At 41.8% G+C, this 17,206-nt stretch overlaps 1 protein-coding gene across 11 annotated transcripts in view; it reads left to right on the top strand.

The window, feature by feature from the left end:
• Positions 1–17,206, top strand: part of RFX3 (regulatory factor X3) — a 288,688-nt gene that overhangs the window by 36,101 nt on the left and 235,381 nt on the right. For 2 of the 11 annotated variants that reach the window (XM_047830021.1, XM_047830018.1), the window contains exon 1: positions 3,147–3,244. The exons of the other annotated variants lie outside the window; for them this stretch is intronic. The gene's annotated coding sequence lies outside the window, so the exon portion shown is untranslated. Of the gene's footprint in view, positions 1–3,146; positions 3,245–17,206 lie in introns of those variants that run through there. 11 annotated transcript variants of the gene reach the window in all.

Below are 17,206 nucleotides of genomic sequence, written 5' to 3'. Positions count from 1 at the left end.
GTGTGTGGGGACCGTGCCCATCTAATACTGGTACGGGTGGGACCTAGTGTGGTGGCCATTCTTTCTTAAGCGAATAATTGAATAACGTTATATGAGAACAGCTTTTAAGAAACGAATTGGATTTTAAGTTTAAAATGACCCGTGGCAAACACAAATTTGCACCATCAGTGAACTGTGATGGTGGTCAAGGAACCTGAGACCGTTCCAGAAATGAAGAGATTCTGCGCAGTGGTGTTCGTATCAGATGGGGTGGTGAAAGGTGTTCAGGCCGGACGTTATGCTTGTAACCTGTTTGGAGGAGGGTAGAGGACACTGATTAACTGTAGATTAGCCAACGAAAAAGTTAGGTATGAGGGAGGGTGGTTGGAGAAAAAAAAAAAACTTGAAGGAGCTGGGAGAGTTATCTTAGAAACATCTAATTGTGGCTGTGTAACAGGACTAGTTCTTTTGTTCAAAGTTGTTTCAAAGTATGGTCTAGTCACTTAGTTGACGATAACTATACAATACCTCAGGTCAGAAAATATTCTGTGTTTCATAATGACGATAAAGTAACAGGAAAGTCTGATAATAGCGTTAAAATTGCCAAGTTCTTTTTGAGAACTCTGGTGTGTTAATTAGTGTAGATGATTGCACTTTGGCTGTATCTGACTCGTCATCGACTAAATACACAGCAAACACCTGTGATTATTTTAGTGATCCTTGTCTCGTTCAAGTAACCCCAAATATGTGTATTTAGACTGTTGCCTGTTCATATAGACTCAGCTGTGCCTGTTTTCTGTGTTATTTTTCTAAGTTTAATGGGCCCACATAAAAATTTATGGTAACTGTCACTTAAAGTCATCTTTACCCTCAAAGAAAAAAAGAAAACAAACAAAACTAGATCGCCCCAGGTAGCTCTGATGCTGTTTATAGTGACTAAGTGATCAGATATATTCTGTACTAAGTTGATCTCTGATCCCATGGGTCAAATTTAGGGCAAAAAAAAGCATGAACGTATATAATAAGCAAATACACTTAAGTACATGTTTGTATTGCTAAAATTTATTAGCAAATAAAAATCATTAGTATAAAAGCGATCTTGCTTGTTCTCTGCTGAACCGAAGATTTCTTTTTAAAATTTTCATAAGACTGAATAATCATGCATTTCTTATTAATTTTTGTAGCTTTCTGATCTGCTTATGTATTGTTTTTGCTTGTTTATTTTTAAGAAACAAATCTTATTTAATTATTATTACTAAAATTTTTAAAAAATGTTTTTAATGTTTATTTTTGAGAGAGAGAGAGAGAGACAAAGTGTGAGTGGCAGGCTGATGTCTCAAATTGGTCTCTTGTCTTCACAATTTAGAAGAGCAGATTCTTTCAAAGAATCCTTCTCTCCATTATTTTTCCTCACTTATATTTTCTTGATTATTAGAGTAATATGTTTATTCTTTGACAGAAGTTGTCTCTCCTTCCCTGTCAAGTCAAAAGAATTTCTTTTTCGACTACATAGGAAACCTAAACAGAGAGGCAGTCATGCAAAGAGATGCTTTGAAAATAATTCAGTTATATGGCAATTAATATTTATCCACAGATTCAGTAATATGAAACAACCACATAGCTTGTGTACGTCAAAGAGTTCATTTTTTTTTTTAATTTTTTTCAACGTTTATTTATTTATTTGTGACAGAGAGAGACAGAGCATGAATGGGGGAGGGGCAGAGAGAGAGGGAGACACAGAATCGGAAACAGGCTCCAGGCTCCGAGCCATCAGCCCAGAGCCTGACGCGGGGCTCGAACTCATGGACCGCGAGATCGTGACCGGCTGAAGTCAGACGCTTAACCGACTGCGCCACCCAGGCGCCCCAAAGAGTTCATTTTTAATGTTAACCTGATTCTCTTTGCTTTTAATATTTTAGGCCACTTGGTCATTCTGGCATTTTATGGTAGAGAATACATTGAGTTTGGCTCATGGAAAGAATATGAGGTAATTGATCACATGTTCTCTATAAAGTATGCACTATAGGTACACAAAGCAGAGTATTGTAATGTATCTAATATAGGGTCTCATGTACAAAATTTTTTGAGAGCTATTTTTATATATAAGATTTTGAGATAGGTCTTTTTCTGTTTTTTTTTTTTTTTAATTTTTTTTTCAACGTTTATTTATTTTTGGGACAGAGAGAGACAGAGCATGAACGGGGGAGGGGCAGAGAGAGAGGGAGACACAGAATCGGAAACAGGCTCCAGGCTCTGAGCCATCAGCCCAGAGCCCGACGCGGGGCTGGAACTCACGGACCGTGAGATCGTGACCTGGCTGAAGTCGGACGCTTAACTGACTGCCACCCAGGCGCCCCAAGTCTTTTTCTCTCTTGATAGTTGGCAACGGTTAACATCGTGAGGAACTTTATTTTCTTTCACAGCTTGCATGTGTTTAAGACATGATAGTGTTAAATTCTTCCTCACATCGTTATGTGGTTAAAGTTATTTCGTATCTTAATTTTTAGTTTTTGTAGTGAGCTCTGTGCCCAACATGGGGCTTGAACTCACGATCCGGAAATCAAGAGTTGCAGGCTCTACTGCCTGAGCCAGCCAGGTGCCCCTGGTTATAGTTATTTTTAAGTGTTTTGGATAGCTTAGCTTTCTGTGGGGCTCTGGAAACCACAGGAGAAACCCTCCCTCCCGCCTGTCTCCCCAACATGCCCTAAGTAGGATTAAAGGCATCCTGCACTGAAAATGTGTAAGACATTGTAAGAAAGACCATCAGAGCCCCTGTAATGTGAAATTCTGGGGGCTGCTCAGGGTGCTTTACTGAGAGCGTAAATATGAGACTGTTGAGTTAGTCTTTTCCCACCTTTTGTACCCACGTGTCGCCCTGCGTGATGTCTAGGTGTGGCATTCCAAAATGACAGTCAACTAAAATGCAACTGAATGCCACATGCATTTCTATTGTTGTTTCACAGATTGTCAAACGTGAAGCCCGTGTCACAGTAAATTCAAATTAAAGAGAGTAAACTATAGCAGCTACTCTTTCGACATCTAGCCCGTGACATGGCGGCAGGTGGGTCAGTGGACGTGAACTATTTGGTAGAGTAATTGGCTAACGTGCTGCTGATGGCATAATTCTCCTACTCAATAATGGGCTAGTTATGCCGGAAGGCGCAGCAGTTTGGTGTGGGGACTTCTGCTTCCAGTACAACAGCACCTGAAAGAGAGGCCTTCCATTGGTGTTCAGAAAGGAGCAAGGAGCAGGGGTAGGGGTCAGGTGAGTGGGGGGGAGCACCAGAGGGATAGGCGTAGAGCTGTGCCTCATTGTTGGTCTTTGAGGTTACGTGTGCACCCAAGTTACTTCCTTACTTTTCCACATAGTTGAAATGTAATTGCCAGCCCATTCAGTATGATAAAACATTGCCATTTTAGCATTTCTTCAATATTCAGCTTCTGTGGGAAGATAATCACACAATCTACCGGTTAAGAGACTTAACCAAGATTCAAGGAAAATAAGCTGGAGCTCTATCCTTCATCTCAAACCTGTGCGTTTATAAAAGTTTTCCACAGGGTGCACCAGAAATTCTCCTATATACTTTCCAATATTTTATTTATGGATATAAGGCTGCAAGAAAGAGACACTGAATAGTTTGTGTCTAAGACCTTAGTAACATGATCTGTAGCAAAAAACCACGCATTTATGTATAGGAATTATAATTTAAGAGCTATTGTAATCTTTACACAGATAGTATGTTTGAGAGAGTACCAACTCTGAAATAGCTTCTCTAGGAAGTCTTACAACTTTATCATCTTTCTCAAACTGTGTGAGTTGTCTGTAGGAAACACGTGAATATGATACATTTTTTGCCTATTACTTGACGTTCATGATTGAGTACATCTGATCGGAACGTTGATCTCACACCTACCAATTGCAAAAGCTAGCCTGGGTCTGGAGAACAGGTTTCCATAGCATACTGCTACTAAAAGTGTTTACAGATAGTGTTTGTTAAAAACAGCTTAGAGGACATTTAAAGTAACCACTAGGTGTGTGGGTGGAGTCCTTCCCTTGGGCAAGGTAGTGGGAGATGAACTTACCTTGAGTTATCCTGAGAAGCAGTGGAGAACAATTCTTAATGTGTCTGTTCGTCCCACTTCTTTCCTTTGAATCCAATTTTTGGACCTTCTTTCACTCAGATAATGCTGAGTGTCTTTGTTGTATGTGAAATAAGGAAATTGTCTTGGGAAGGGGAGTGGTAGGAAGGAAAAATGTTTGTTTTTATATTATAACATAGCTTGTAAGACTAATTATAATATATGTCGTATAATAATATATAATAGTATATGTAATAATTATATATAGTATATAATATATGCTTTACTTAGCAGATCACACCTTACAAACTTGTTTTGTGTGGTCAGCATCTTATTTATCTCAACTTGTCCATTGTATGGGATGGGGGTGTCTCCTTGCTATGGGTGTGGAAACTAAGATTTATAGAGGTTAAGAAACACCTTTGAAGGTTCCAGAGCTAGTAGATAGACAATCTGGAATTTGAACCCAGATCTTGTGACTCTTCTTCTATTGTTATCCACTGTGTTAGTAATTTTCACATTATATTTTCTGGTCAAAAAGTTCTTCAGGAGCCATGCTTGGGAATGGCGGTGGCCTGAAAGGCAGGTTCATTAGAAGATCGGGCTTTACAGCTACTGCTCTGCACTGGTTCCCTCTGTGCAAGGACTGTAAATTAGAACCACGAACTGTGCCTCTCGTGGATCGAGGTTACATACCTCTTTTCCTACTGGCATTGTGGAGATAGAAACACAGATTAGCCTCTTGGCATTTTTCTTTACTTCTGTTTCTCCTCCACCAGTACTTACTGAATTAACATAGCACACAGGATACACTTTTTACCAGGGCCAATGAGAATTGGTTTTAAAATAGTAGGATAGTTTTGGGGGCGCCTCGGTGGCCCAGTCGGTTGAGCGTCCAACTTCAGACCAGGTCATGATCTCACGGTTTGTGGGTCCGAGCCCTGCTTCATGCTTTTACTGCTGTCAGTGCAGGGCCCGCTTGGGATCCTCTGTCCCACTCCCTCCGCCCCTACCATACTCGCGTGCACTCTCTCTCAAAAATAAACATTAAAAAAAATAGAATAGGATAGTTTCAAAAATAGGAAAATTTATTAAAAACTCAAATGCAGACTGTCCGTATTAATTATATCTTGTCCATAAAGTGACAGTGATAAGCGTTATCAGTTTTTATACAATTTAAAATATTGAACGTATTCCATAATCCCAAATCTGGCAGTTAAGTACAATGGCTCTTACAAGTGGTTTCCATTAGTTACTGTGTGTGTATAGAGCCTTGAAAATTCTAGGGTATAGTAGCATTTATAGTCGTAACAGTGTTAATAGTATCAAAGCACGGTTCCTTCATCATATAGCATTCTAGAATCTTTGACAATAATAGATTCCAAATACGTTTCCATCTTCCTCAAGTATGCATTTAAACCTTACTGTAACAGCCTATGCAATTACCTATCTGCAAATAAAAAATAAATCCCCTCAGTGGTCCACCCAAGACGTCATGAAATTTAATAACGGTTAAAAGTCAATCACACAAATTCAAGATGAGACTAATTGTTTAGACTCAAATCATAGCATTCCACAAATTGAAAATAGGTCAACAGTTTTGTACTTTTAAAAATGAGCATGACTCTGGAGTATTTTTTTTTAAGGCTGAAGTCATTGAGCTCTTAGTTTACTAAACTGAACACTTTAATAATGTTCCATTATTTTCCCCAAAGCTCATTAGGGACGCAGAACAATTGGAGAGATACTGGAAAGGGCAGCATGAATGGGCATTGACAGGAAGGAGGAAAGGTTCGAGTCACCGAAGTCACTTGTTTAGTTTACGGGAAGAAGGGGGAGAAAGACCTTGAAATCTGTCTTGAAATGTATTTGTACTTTTTAATTTGTGCTGCAAACTTTCAGCTAAAAGTAAAATCACAGGTATGTTAGTGCCTTAAGTCGTCTCCTTGGAAGTCAGACCCGAGTAGAATGAGCTGAAATTCTAGAAAGGGTGATTCTAATTTGTCATAAAGAAGACCCTCTTGAAAAGATCATTAAACTCTAATGTGGCAATAGAAGGGTATTTGGGAGGTCGTACCCCATAAAAATCTTTATGACCCGAACGGCGATTCAACTAAATCTATGTTTTATCCTTAAAACCTCTACCAAGCTGGAGGTTCTTTGATTATAATTATGCTGCTGATTGGAACAATGCAATACGTATGTAAATATGCTCTTAACACTAAAGACAGTGCCTGAAATTTATGGAGATTCCCCTTAGTGTTTGAGAGACAAGATCAAATCGTAAGTACATTTTCAATTTGGGATCACAGAAAGAACGACGATGTCTTTACTCTGAGAGATCATATAAGTCCCACATTATTACGTGCACTTTGAAAATATCTGGTAAAGAATACAAAGGAAGGCAAGAGTCAAGAAAGTGAGGATGCCGCTGGCTCCTTTGGTAAGGGGGAGGGGGGTCTAGTCCCAAGTAGCCTGTGGGGTTTTGAGTTAGCCTCACTTGAGTTTGAATCATGGTTTACCCACCTAGCAATTCAATATTCTTATTAATATGAGGAGAGTGACGGTCGCCTTGTAATTGTGAAAATAAATCACCGATACGTGGCACCAAGCGGTGCTTAACAAGTGATAGTTCCCTTCATTCTCTCCGTTGACTCTTACGTCTCTAGGAGTGTGGATCAGGAAAACCAATAGAACAGGGAGGGGAGAAGGGGGTAAACTGAACTTCCCTCGTTTGGGAGGTGGGTTTAACATACTTCTTGCACTTACCATTTAACTTCTCAAATTTTGCTATAATCCTGCCATGCCCGATAAGAACTTCACTGCTTTTTTAATTTTAATCTTTTTTTTTTTTTAATTTTTTTTTCAACGTTTATTTATTTTTGGGACAGAGAGAGACAGAGCATGAACGGGGGAGGGGCAGAGAGAGAGGGAGACACAGAATCGAAACAGGCTCCAGGCTCTGAGCCATCAGCCCAGAGCCCGACGCGGGGCTCGAACTCACGGACCGCGAGATTGTGACCTGGCTGAAGTCGGACGCTCAACCGACTGCGCCACCCAGGCGCCCCTAATTTTAATCTTTTACGCTAAGGAGAAACCGGGTTTTTTTTGGCCCTGCCTGAAGCAAAATCTTCAATATCAGACCCGCTTATAGGAAGAACGCTGTTTAGAGTTGCAAGTAGGAAACCACATGTGAAGCAGAAATTATTAAGTCTCTTCAGATCTTACCTCCTGGAGAAACTGCCTTTTCTCAAAAGGAAGTACATGTTTACTTAAGAGGTCAGTGTTATTACAGATGCATTATTTTCTTGCAATTTAGGAGCAGTAAATTGTGATTTAGTTTTATTTTAATTAGCGTAATTGTCTTCGGTTACCTCCTGACCTGTACTTACCCCTGTATCACCCCCCCTCCCCTGCCCAGCCCGGCCCCCAGCTAACACAAGTCAGCCGAATCCCTTAAGCCACCTTGCATCACCTGGTATCTCATTTAGTAACTAGTTAACATTTTAGAGCAATGACCAATACGAAGTGCTACCTGTATGTCAGGCACTGGGGTAAGTAACTTCTGTGTATAATAACTTAATCCTCATGTTATCTCTTCGAGGGAAGTAGGTACTACAGATCCGTGATCCCTAATACGCACTTCTGGATTTCCACAGGCTCTGAAAATCACCAGTTTCCCTAAGTTTGTGGGAAAGCTAATTTAGCTGCAGAACCTGAGCTGAATGAGATAAGGCTCCTTAAGGGTCTTTATTTATCCCACAAATGGGACATTCATCTTTTTAGCGGTGGAAACATTAATGTGTATGATTATATGTTGCTGCCCTAGACACACCTGGGGTGTTACATGTATATGATACTACTTTCCAAAGCTACAAAAAAGATTCCGAGTCATGTGACCTATCTGGCCCAGGGGCTTAGCATGGGGGGTTGTGAACCCGTTTCTTCATGCCACTTTGTAAATTTTTTTTTAATGTTTATTTCTGAGAGAGAGACAGACAGAATGCAAGCTGGGGAAGGGCAGAGAGAGAGGGAAACACAGAATCCAAAGCAGGCTCCAGGCTCTGGGCTGTCACTGCAGAGCCCGATGCGGGGCCCGAACCCATGAATCGTGAGATCATGACCTGAGCCGAAGTCGGACGCTTAACCAGCTGAGCCACCCAGGCGCCCCTTAGTATGCCACTTTATAGATGAGAAGGCTGATCTTCGAAGATGTGAAGGAAACTGCTCAGGTAATGCGTGGCAAAACCACAGTTAAAGGCCACAGTCTTACTCTGAAGCCACATGCTTTTTGCCGTCCGCTTGCCAAGGCAAGATTGAGCTCGGTTGGCACCCGTGTGTGTGTGTCTTGAGTTGACAGAATTGCTGATCTTTGTTCACAGAGGAAGACCTATATCTGGCTATCTATGGTGGAAGATAATCCTCGTATCGTCTGTATTTGGGTGTGGCCTGTTAGGCTTTTTTCTGCATGTTTTGGGTACAGACGTGTCTCATCGTAGAATTTCCCTGAGTGTAATGGATCCTAGCCACCAAAGTCTGACTCAGGTCACAGTGGGTCTGGCTTCTCCATTGTCATTCCTCGTTATTTTATGTTATTTGTATCTCAGTGCTGGCAATTGCTTGTTTTAGCTGTATTCGACAAATAATTATTTAATGCCTGCTGTGTAGTAGGCTAGAAATATAACATTGCACAAGAAAATCATTGGTCCCTCAACAGGGACACTGTTGTCCTTGTCAACGGGACAGTTCTTGGTGGGGTACCCTGTGTTGCAGCATGTTTTGGCATCTGTGGGCCAAAATGGCATTAGAACCTCTCCCCCACCCCAGTCATGTGACAACCAAAACGGCCCCCAGAGTTTCCAAAGTTCCCTGGTGGAGGACAGGGTGGTATATCTGGATGGTACTCAGACTCTCAGCCCTGAGGATAGTGGCTGGCCACTTGCCCGTCTACTGTCCAAGTCGAAGAATCGATCTTAAGCATTTCTTTTTTTCTAGAATCCTGGCTTCATGCAAAGTAAACAGAACAGAAATCTACAAAGCAAATAACTACACTGCTTCCACTTGGGCACAAGGGCTGACCTGAGAGGCAAGATTAGTTGTGGATAATCTTAGCCATGGCTAATTGAGACCTCTCATTATACTGTGTAAATAATGAGGATAAGGTATTAAGCTCCCAAGTTAATATACCAAGCGATGGTGTTCTTCTTTGAACTGTAGAATCAAATCAGCCCAGGACTTCACATATGCAAGTTATTTATCAGACACATAATGCAGTACACTTATGCTTGCTTCATTGCCGCTCCACTTTTCTCTTTTAAGTGACTTTTTTTTTTTTTAATTTTTTGTTTCCAATGTTTATTTATTTTTTGGGGGACAGAGACAGAGCATGAACGGGGGAGGGGCAGAGAGAGAGGGAGACACAGAATCGGAAACAGGCTCCAGGCTCCGAGCCATCAGCCCAGAGCCTGACGCGGGGCTCGAACCCACGGACGGCGAGATCATGACCTGGCTGAAGTCGGACGCTTAACCGACTGCGCCACCCAGGCGCCCTAAGTGACGTTTTAAAAGAAATTACAAATTCTAAATAATTTGCGAGTGGAAGCAGTCCTATGAAGGCTTTACGAGCCTTCATTTGTCATTTGAAAGAGGAATACGTGGAAATTTTCATTCAGTATCCACATCAACTGCTTTTTAATCAGTATTTTATCGTAAAAGTAATAATGGTTGAAAGTTAACAGAACCTCAAGCTAATGATAGTTGAGATTATTTGAAATGAAAATTATTTTATTGTGTTGTGGCTATAAAAATTATACATGCTTAATGTAAAACATTCAGAAAATACGGAAAGGTACAAAGAGGAAACGAAAAAAGAATCACCATTCTGTTCAAAGATGACATCCCACGTGCTCACAAGATGACTGTTCTGTCTTCTCAGGATTTGTCTCTTAGCGAGTGCATCTGGCATTCTTGGGCGTACTTCTCACACATGCGCGTGCCCTCTCTCCCTTCACACACAAAAGCATGTGCCCTTCCTCTCAAAAATTGGGTCCTACAGTTTGTTTTTTTAACTTGGACACTCCTATCAACATTTTTTTCGTGGTAAATAACATGTTGGTGCCGTTGTATGAATGTTACCGATTTAGGGGCGTCTGGGTGGCTCAGTCGGTTGAGCGTCTGACTTCGGCTCAGGTCATGATCTCACAGTTCGTGGGTTCGAGCCCCGCATCAAGCTCTGTGCTGACCACTTGCTCAGAGCCTGAAGCCTGCTTCAGATTCTGTGTCTCCTACTCTCTCTGCCCCTCCCCCGTTCACGCTTCGTCTCACTCTGTTTCTCAAAAATAAATGTAAAAAAAAAAATTAAAAAAAAAAAGAATGTTATCGATTTAGTTAAGCGGTTCTCTAGTCGTTGAGGTGGTACCCTATGGTTTGGTGCTACGATGAATTGTTGTATATACATCTTTGTGCAACATCCAGTTAATTCCTTTATATGAGTTGTGAGGGATGGAACTGCTGGGCAAAAGGCTGGGTGCGTATTGAATGGTTTTTGAACCACCAGCTTGCTCTCTAGAAAGCTCATGCCATTGTATACTCTCAAGAAGAGTGTTGTTGTTTTGTTTTTTTAAGAATAGTGTTTTAATGTTTTGTTTCTTTGCATGCTCTCTACACGATGATTAATCTCTGTAATTTTTTTTGTATTTTTGTCAATCCTGTAGTTGAAAAATGTCTCCCTTGGATTTGCATTCCTTTGATAACTAATGACAAAAAAAACCTTTTTTTAAGTATATTTGATAGTCAGATCTTTTGTTGATGGCTCATTTGTATTGTTAGCCCATTTTCCTGCCGGGCATTGTCTTTCCTTCCTCTTTTAAATTTCAAGGTCTTTTCATAAGTATAAGGATATAGATCTTTATTGGTCATACTGTACATATTTTGCCATTTAAAAACATTTGCTGTTTTGGTGGGGTTTGTTTTCGAGACATTTTGGTATGTAAATGTGTCACTTTTTTTCCCATTTGGTACTCCCACATTATAATAAGGCCATTATTACTCACAATGTCTCAGTAGATGGATTGAAGATTAGAGCTTTAAAAAAATGAAGCTACTTTTCAGATGGGAAGCCACGTTGCAGACGGGGAAGGTGATCAGTTTTTTCTGTTAATTAGATATGTTTGCTGTGATTACAATTTCAGTAGCTGAATGTAAAAACAGAGATTGTGAGAGGGAGATACTTTGATGTGGTTGAAAGACTTACTTGAAAGCCAGATAGCCCTAGCTTTGTTTTTAATTTAGACAGCAGGTATATATCATGTGCCTATTATACTTTAAAGATTTATAATAGATTTTTCACGTGCTAGTTGGGTGACCATGGGCTTTTGTTTATTTGTAAAAGGGGAATAATAACCTACCTTGTTGTTATTTTAAGGGTCATAGTTCACCTAACAGCACCTGACGTGTAATTAGATAACAATAAACCACAGTCAGTATGAGTGTTGGTACTCTTTATAAGTAACACAATATGACCTAATTTTAGCTCATTATGACGTGTTGTATCATTGCTGTGGTGGTAGTTTGGCATATGGGGTAATTAACTGTGGTTATTATAATTTTATTAACAGAATGGAGCCTAGCTGGGTTGACAATACATAGGATCCTGTCATATGACATTCTGGTTTTTGACGTCCCTCCTCATTTCTTGTCTTATTTGTCCTCTCTAGTCTTACTGTAGGATGGGCAGGGCCCGTGTAATTTTTCATTTTACACTTGAGGAGCTGAGGCTGTGAGAGAATGGTTGAGTTGTCCCAGGTTGTGTGGCTTGTAAGTGATTAATTAGGTTTCTGTTTCCCTCCTACCCGTAATTAAGATTCTCAGTGAACCCAGATTGACCCTCAGTGTGGGGAGGAACAGAGAATGGAATCTAACTGCCCAGCCTTCATTTAGCTTCGCCATTTTCTAGTTTCTGTGGCCGCTCCTGTTCCAGCCGCCTGGAAGTGGCTGAAACGTTTCCAGTGTCTGTTGGGTCGATGGCGGTTACGGTGAACCACGCCTCTGGGTATTCCCACGCTTGGGAAGTCCTTTTCCTTTCAGCCTGGGCTGAACCGGTAGCTTGCTTTGACCAATAGAATGTGACAGAATGAAAGCTTTTCCGGGTCTGGACATAAGCCTTAAGAAGGCCAGGTAGCTTTTGTTTTTGGGTTTTTTGGGGCGCCTGAACCATCATGGAAGATTCTTGGTTACCTTCCTGGAGAGACTGTGTGCAAAAGAGGCCACGTGGGGGGAGAGAGGCCCCGAGACGACATGGAGAGAGAAGTCTAGTCGTGCTGGTATTCTGGCCGAGCCCTGTTCCCACCCGTCGGTGGAAAGCAGTCGTGCAAGGGATCCCCGGCACGATTAGCTGGAGAGCTGCCTCGCCGAGCCCAACCCAGATTGCAGAATTAGGAGCAAATAAAATGTCTTGTTTGTTTGTTTGTTTTGAGCGGTATGTTTTGGGATAGTTGATTAAACAGCAGTTAGAAGGACAAAAGAAGGATCACCTGGCTCAGTGGGTAGGGCGTATATGACTCTTGATCTTGGGGTTGCAAGTTTGAGCCCACGCTGAGTGTAGAGGTTACTTAGAAATAAAATCTTAAAGAAGAGCTAAGGAAAAATAGGAAAAGAATGGTTTTGAAAATAAAAGTTTTTGCTAAAGGGTGTTTACTTTTTTGGGGCCTGTTTTGATGGTTTTGGACTTTCCCTGGCTTGCCAATATCAGGCCGTGTTAAAGGGAGATAATAGGAATGAATCACTCTTCCTTTCAAGAAGCTCGTCTTGCTGTGTCCTGACTACACGGGTCTGGCTGATACTTGGGTGATTCTGAGGTAAGCGTGATTTTTCTGTGCGGAGGTTCTCCAGAGAAACCTCAGGAGATAAGGTCCCTTCCTGTGTGCAGGTCCCTGGTTTCTCTTCTCTGCTGCGTTTCCTGCTCCCTCCCACTCCCTGTGGCTCTTTTTATCCCTGTCGGAACTGAATTGGAATTGGCCTGGGTCGGCCAAGTAGGACCAGACGGAGTAGCCTTTTTCTTCCTCACGTGAACTTGTTCCTGTTCTCCAAAAAGGACCTGGGAGGCCTTTGGGGCCAAGAGAGGATAAGACCAGGGACCGTCTTTATTTTCAGTCCTTGCATGTGTTACTAAACAGGAAAGATGCAGTACGGCGAGATATTGTCTGTGCAGTTTAATCCCTCTCAGATCAGTTTCTCTTCTCTTCTATTTGTTGTAATATAGATTTTTTTTTTCTTAAGTTTCCACCAGATAAAGAATTGGTGACCTAAAAAGGTATAATTTTTTAAACAATTTGTTTTGGTTAAAATGCTTTTTTGTCTTAAAAACTACGCGAAACTAGATTTAAAATATCACAGAGTTGATTGGCTTCCACATTGGTCGGAGTGAGGCCCTCCGTGCACTTGATCTCTGTCTACGACAGAGCAAAACAAAACAACAGCAAAACAACTGTTTTGCTACGACAGCAAAAACAGCCCAAGTGAACTCCTTCAGAATTCTGGCAGTTAACCGCAGCCAGCGAAGGCACCGCAGATCCTCCGTCCGAGAGAAGAATCCTGAAACCTGGGAGGACACCGGGGTCCGTGACGTTTTAACTCGTGCTTCCTTCCGTCTCTCCTCCTTCCCCAGCCTGGCAGCTGAGCAGAAGCAGGCAGCGTTGCACACGACGCAGAGATCTGGCCACTCCTGGAGACCCATTAAAAGCACCTTCCCCAGAGCGCGGTTCATATTTTGTCCAAACTTGCGGCTCCCTGGGAAAAGTCTATTCCCAGAGAGTGGTTGGCTATTCGATTTGACTCAGAGCTCTGCTCGGTTGGGGAGGGGGGGTGGGGGGGGAGAGAAAGCCCCTAGGGCTTTGCCGCAGCAACAGCAAATGTTGGCAGTGTCTCCACCGCTTAAGGCTTTTCTTTCTGTGGAGGCAAACCAGAGCCTGGCCAGGAATTCAGAAGGAAATCTGGGAGAATTAGCCAACTGTAGGGAACTCTGAAAAACTCCTGTCATATTCCTGGACATCTAAAAGGCTGTGCCATGTGCAAGGCTGTGCACGTGTCTGTGAAAGACCTAGGAAAGCGGAGGTTCCCCTCTGACCTTGAGGCTCCGCCTAAGCAGGAAGTGAAAACTAGGGCCGTGTTATCCCCTGACAGAAGTCTGAGAGTGTGAGTTCTCACAAAGATGCCTTTGGCAAAGGGTGGAGACACCCAGGCGAGGCATTTAAGGAAATCTGACCAACCAGTGGCTGGCCACTGAGTTAGACAGATACACGTGTGACTCTTTGGAAGCCAGGCTTAAAAATGAAAGCAAGAACTTAAAATCTGGCGGAAAACTCCGTGGCCACACACTACAGGGACTATAGAACCTACAGAATTAGTTTATCAAAGTGCCGAACGAGCAGCACCCGAGAAAAGGACAACACCACCACCAGTGATAAAATATCTTGGAGCAGTGTGGAGGATTCTGGTACCACAGTTGTTAAAATATATTATCTAAAATGACCAGTTTTTAATGAAAAAGTGAGCCGTAACAAACGGGAAAGTGTGCCCTACACACGGGGGGGGGGGGGGGGGGGGGGTGGTGGCGGTGGTGGCAGTGGGTACGAAAAAGCAAAAACCAGCCAAGAGAAAAATGTCCCTGTGGGAGCCCAGATAGGGACTTCGTAGACACAGACTTTGAGCTATTATAAATACGTTCAAAGAACTAAATGAAACCGCATCTGAAGAATTAAAGGAAAGTATGAGAACGGTATCTTACCAAAGGGAATATCCATAAACTTAGAAATTACCTAAAAAGAACCATACCGAAATTCTGGAGTTTAAAAGTACGATAAATGAACAATTCACTAGATTTGCTCAATAGCAGATAGGAGTTGGCAGAAGAAAGAATTAGTCAACTTAGAGGTCGCTCCATAGAGATGAACCAGTGTGAGGGGGAGAATGATGATAAAAATGAACAGAGCTTTAGGAGTCCTGTGGGTCACCCACCATCAAGGGTCCCAACGTATGCAAAATGGGAGGCCTAGAAGGAGAAGAACGAAAGAGGCAGAGTATTTGAAGAAATGATGGCAGAAAACTTGCCAAACTTGCTAAAAAATATTAGTCCACACATGAAAGAAACTCCGTGTACCCCAAACCCAAAGTGATCTTCACTTAGACTGGTCCTAGTTCAAATTTACGAAAGTGGGAGAGAAATCTTGAAAGCAGGAAGAGAAAAATCTCATAAAAGGGATCCTCCGTAAGATGAATGGCTGACTTCTTATGAGAAACCATGGAGGCTGGAAGACATTTTCAAAGTGTTGAAAGAAAAAAAAAGACTCCCAGTTAGGAATTCTGTATCTGGCTAAAGTCTCCTTCAGAGATTCAGGAGAAAGTAAGACATTTACCAAGCGAGGGGCGCCTGGGTGGCTCAGGCGGTTGAGCATTCGACTCTTAATTTCAGCTCAGGTCATATCTCAGGGCTCGTGAGTTCGAGCCCCCCCTATTGGGCTCTGTGCTGGCCTCTTGGAGCCTGCTTGCAACTTTCTCTTCCCCTCCCCCCCCCCCCCCCCCCCGCCCCACCAAATAAATAAATAAACATTAAAAAAGAAAGACATTTATCAAACCAAACCAGCCGCCAACAACAACCACAAAGTAACAACATACCAAATCAAACAAAAAACTGGAGAATTTGTTGTTAGCAGACTTGCCTGCAAGAAATAATTAAGGAGGGGGTCCTTCAGGTTGGAATGAAAGAATAAGCAGTAACTACAAAGGACTAGACAGTAAACTAACCCACATGAAGAAATAAAGAGTATGATAAAGTAACTACATAGTTATGAGACATATGCAGAAAAATATTCACAAAAGCCTTTGTCTTCATAATGTCTGTCTCCTGTTTTAAAAGGCAACTGCATAAAGCAATAATAACAATTAAAAAAAAACCCTGTATTGACAGGCTTATAACATGTAAAAGTATAGTTTGCTTATCAATAACAGTAAAAAGGAATGGAAGAAAATGGAAGTATATCTAAGGAAAGTTTTTGATTATTATTGAAATTAAGTTAATGTTAATCCAGACTAGAATGTTTAAGGTTAAAATACTCCTTGTAATTTCCAGGGCAGCCGCTAAGAAAATAACTCAGAAAGGGGAGTGAAAGACAGACCAAGGGAACACAAAAGGCACACTGGAAATGTTTAAGGCAAAAGAAGGCAGGAGTTGAGAAATAGATTTATGGAGCTCCGGTATACCTTTGTAGAAAAGAGATTATAATCGGGGCGCCTGGGTGGCGCAGTCGGTTAAGCGTCCGACTTCAGCCAGGTCACGATCTCGCAGTCCGTGAGTTCGAGCCCCGCGTCAGGCTCTGGGCTGATGGCTCGGAGCCTGGAGCCTGTTTCCGATTCTGTGTCTCCCTCTCTCTCTGCCCCTCCCCCGTTCATGCTCTGTCTGTCTCTGTCCCAAAAATAAATAAACGTTGAAAAAAAAATTAAAAAAAAAAAGAAAAGAGATTATAACGTATAGCTTCCAGGCCAAATAACCTATTCATGTTGTTCTTAAGGAAATGTTACCAATAGAGCATATTGGTTCACGGATCCTCTTACAGGGCTTAATTTTATAATACTGTCAGGTACTTTATATCCATAGATATTTAAAACATGGTAGAAGGAAGATGCACCAAGGTGAACTCCGTGTGAAATGATTGCATTAACCCTTGGTTCTCAAGTTGTAGCTTTGTTTCCCTGGAGATGAAATGGCAAATATGTGGAAATGAGAGATACCCTTTATTTTGTCACTGAAAGCTCGGGTATGGAAAATTCAGTTCTTTTCCTTCCTCTAAATGCGGAAAAGAAAAGATGAGCAATGTCTCTGGAGAGCAGAGTAGATCTTGGGAAGATGTACCTGGAGATAAATGTACATAGGAAGGTGCTGTTGACTGGAGAAATGTTCTGGGCAGAATATTTCAGAAGGCTTGCGAGGTATTTCTATCTGCATTTTCCATATATTGTTGATTCTGTTCTCCATGGGTGCTCAGCTCAGTGGAGAGCCAATCTCATCACAAGGACTGTTCATTGTCGTGTAGAGCTGCCACAATTATAACGTATTACATATGCCTTCAGAAAATAAAACCGATGTTTAGCTTTA

Source organism: Prionailurus viverrinus, chromosome D4 (assembly GCF_022837055.1).
Source record: "Prionailurus viverrinus isolate Anna chromosome D4, UM_Priviv_1.0, whole genome shotgun sequence".
Taxonomy (NCBI): domain Eukaryota; kingdom Metazoa; phylum Chordata; class Mammalia; order Carnivora; family Felidae; genus Prionailurus; species Prionailurus viverrinus.
Note: the sequence above shows the minus strand (reverse complement) of the source record. Positions and strands in the feature narration are given on the sequence as shown.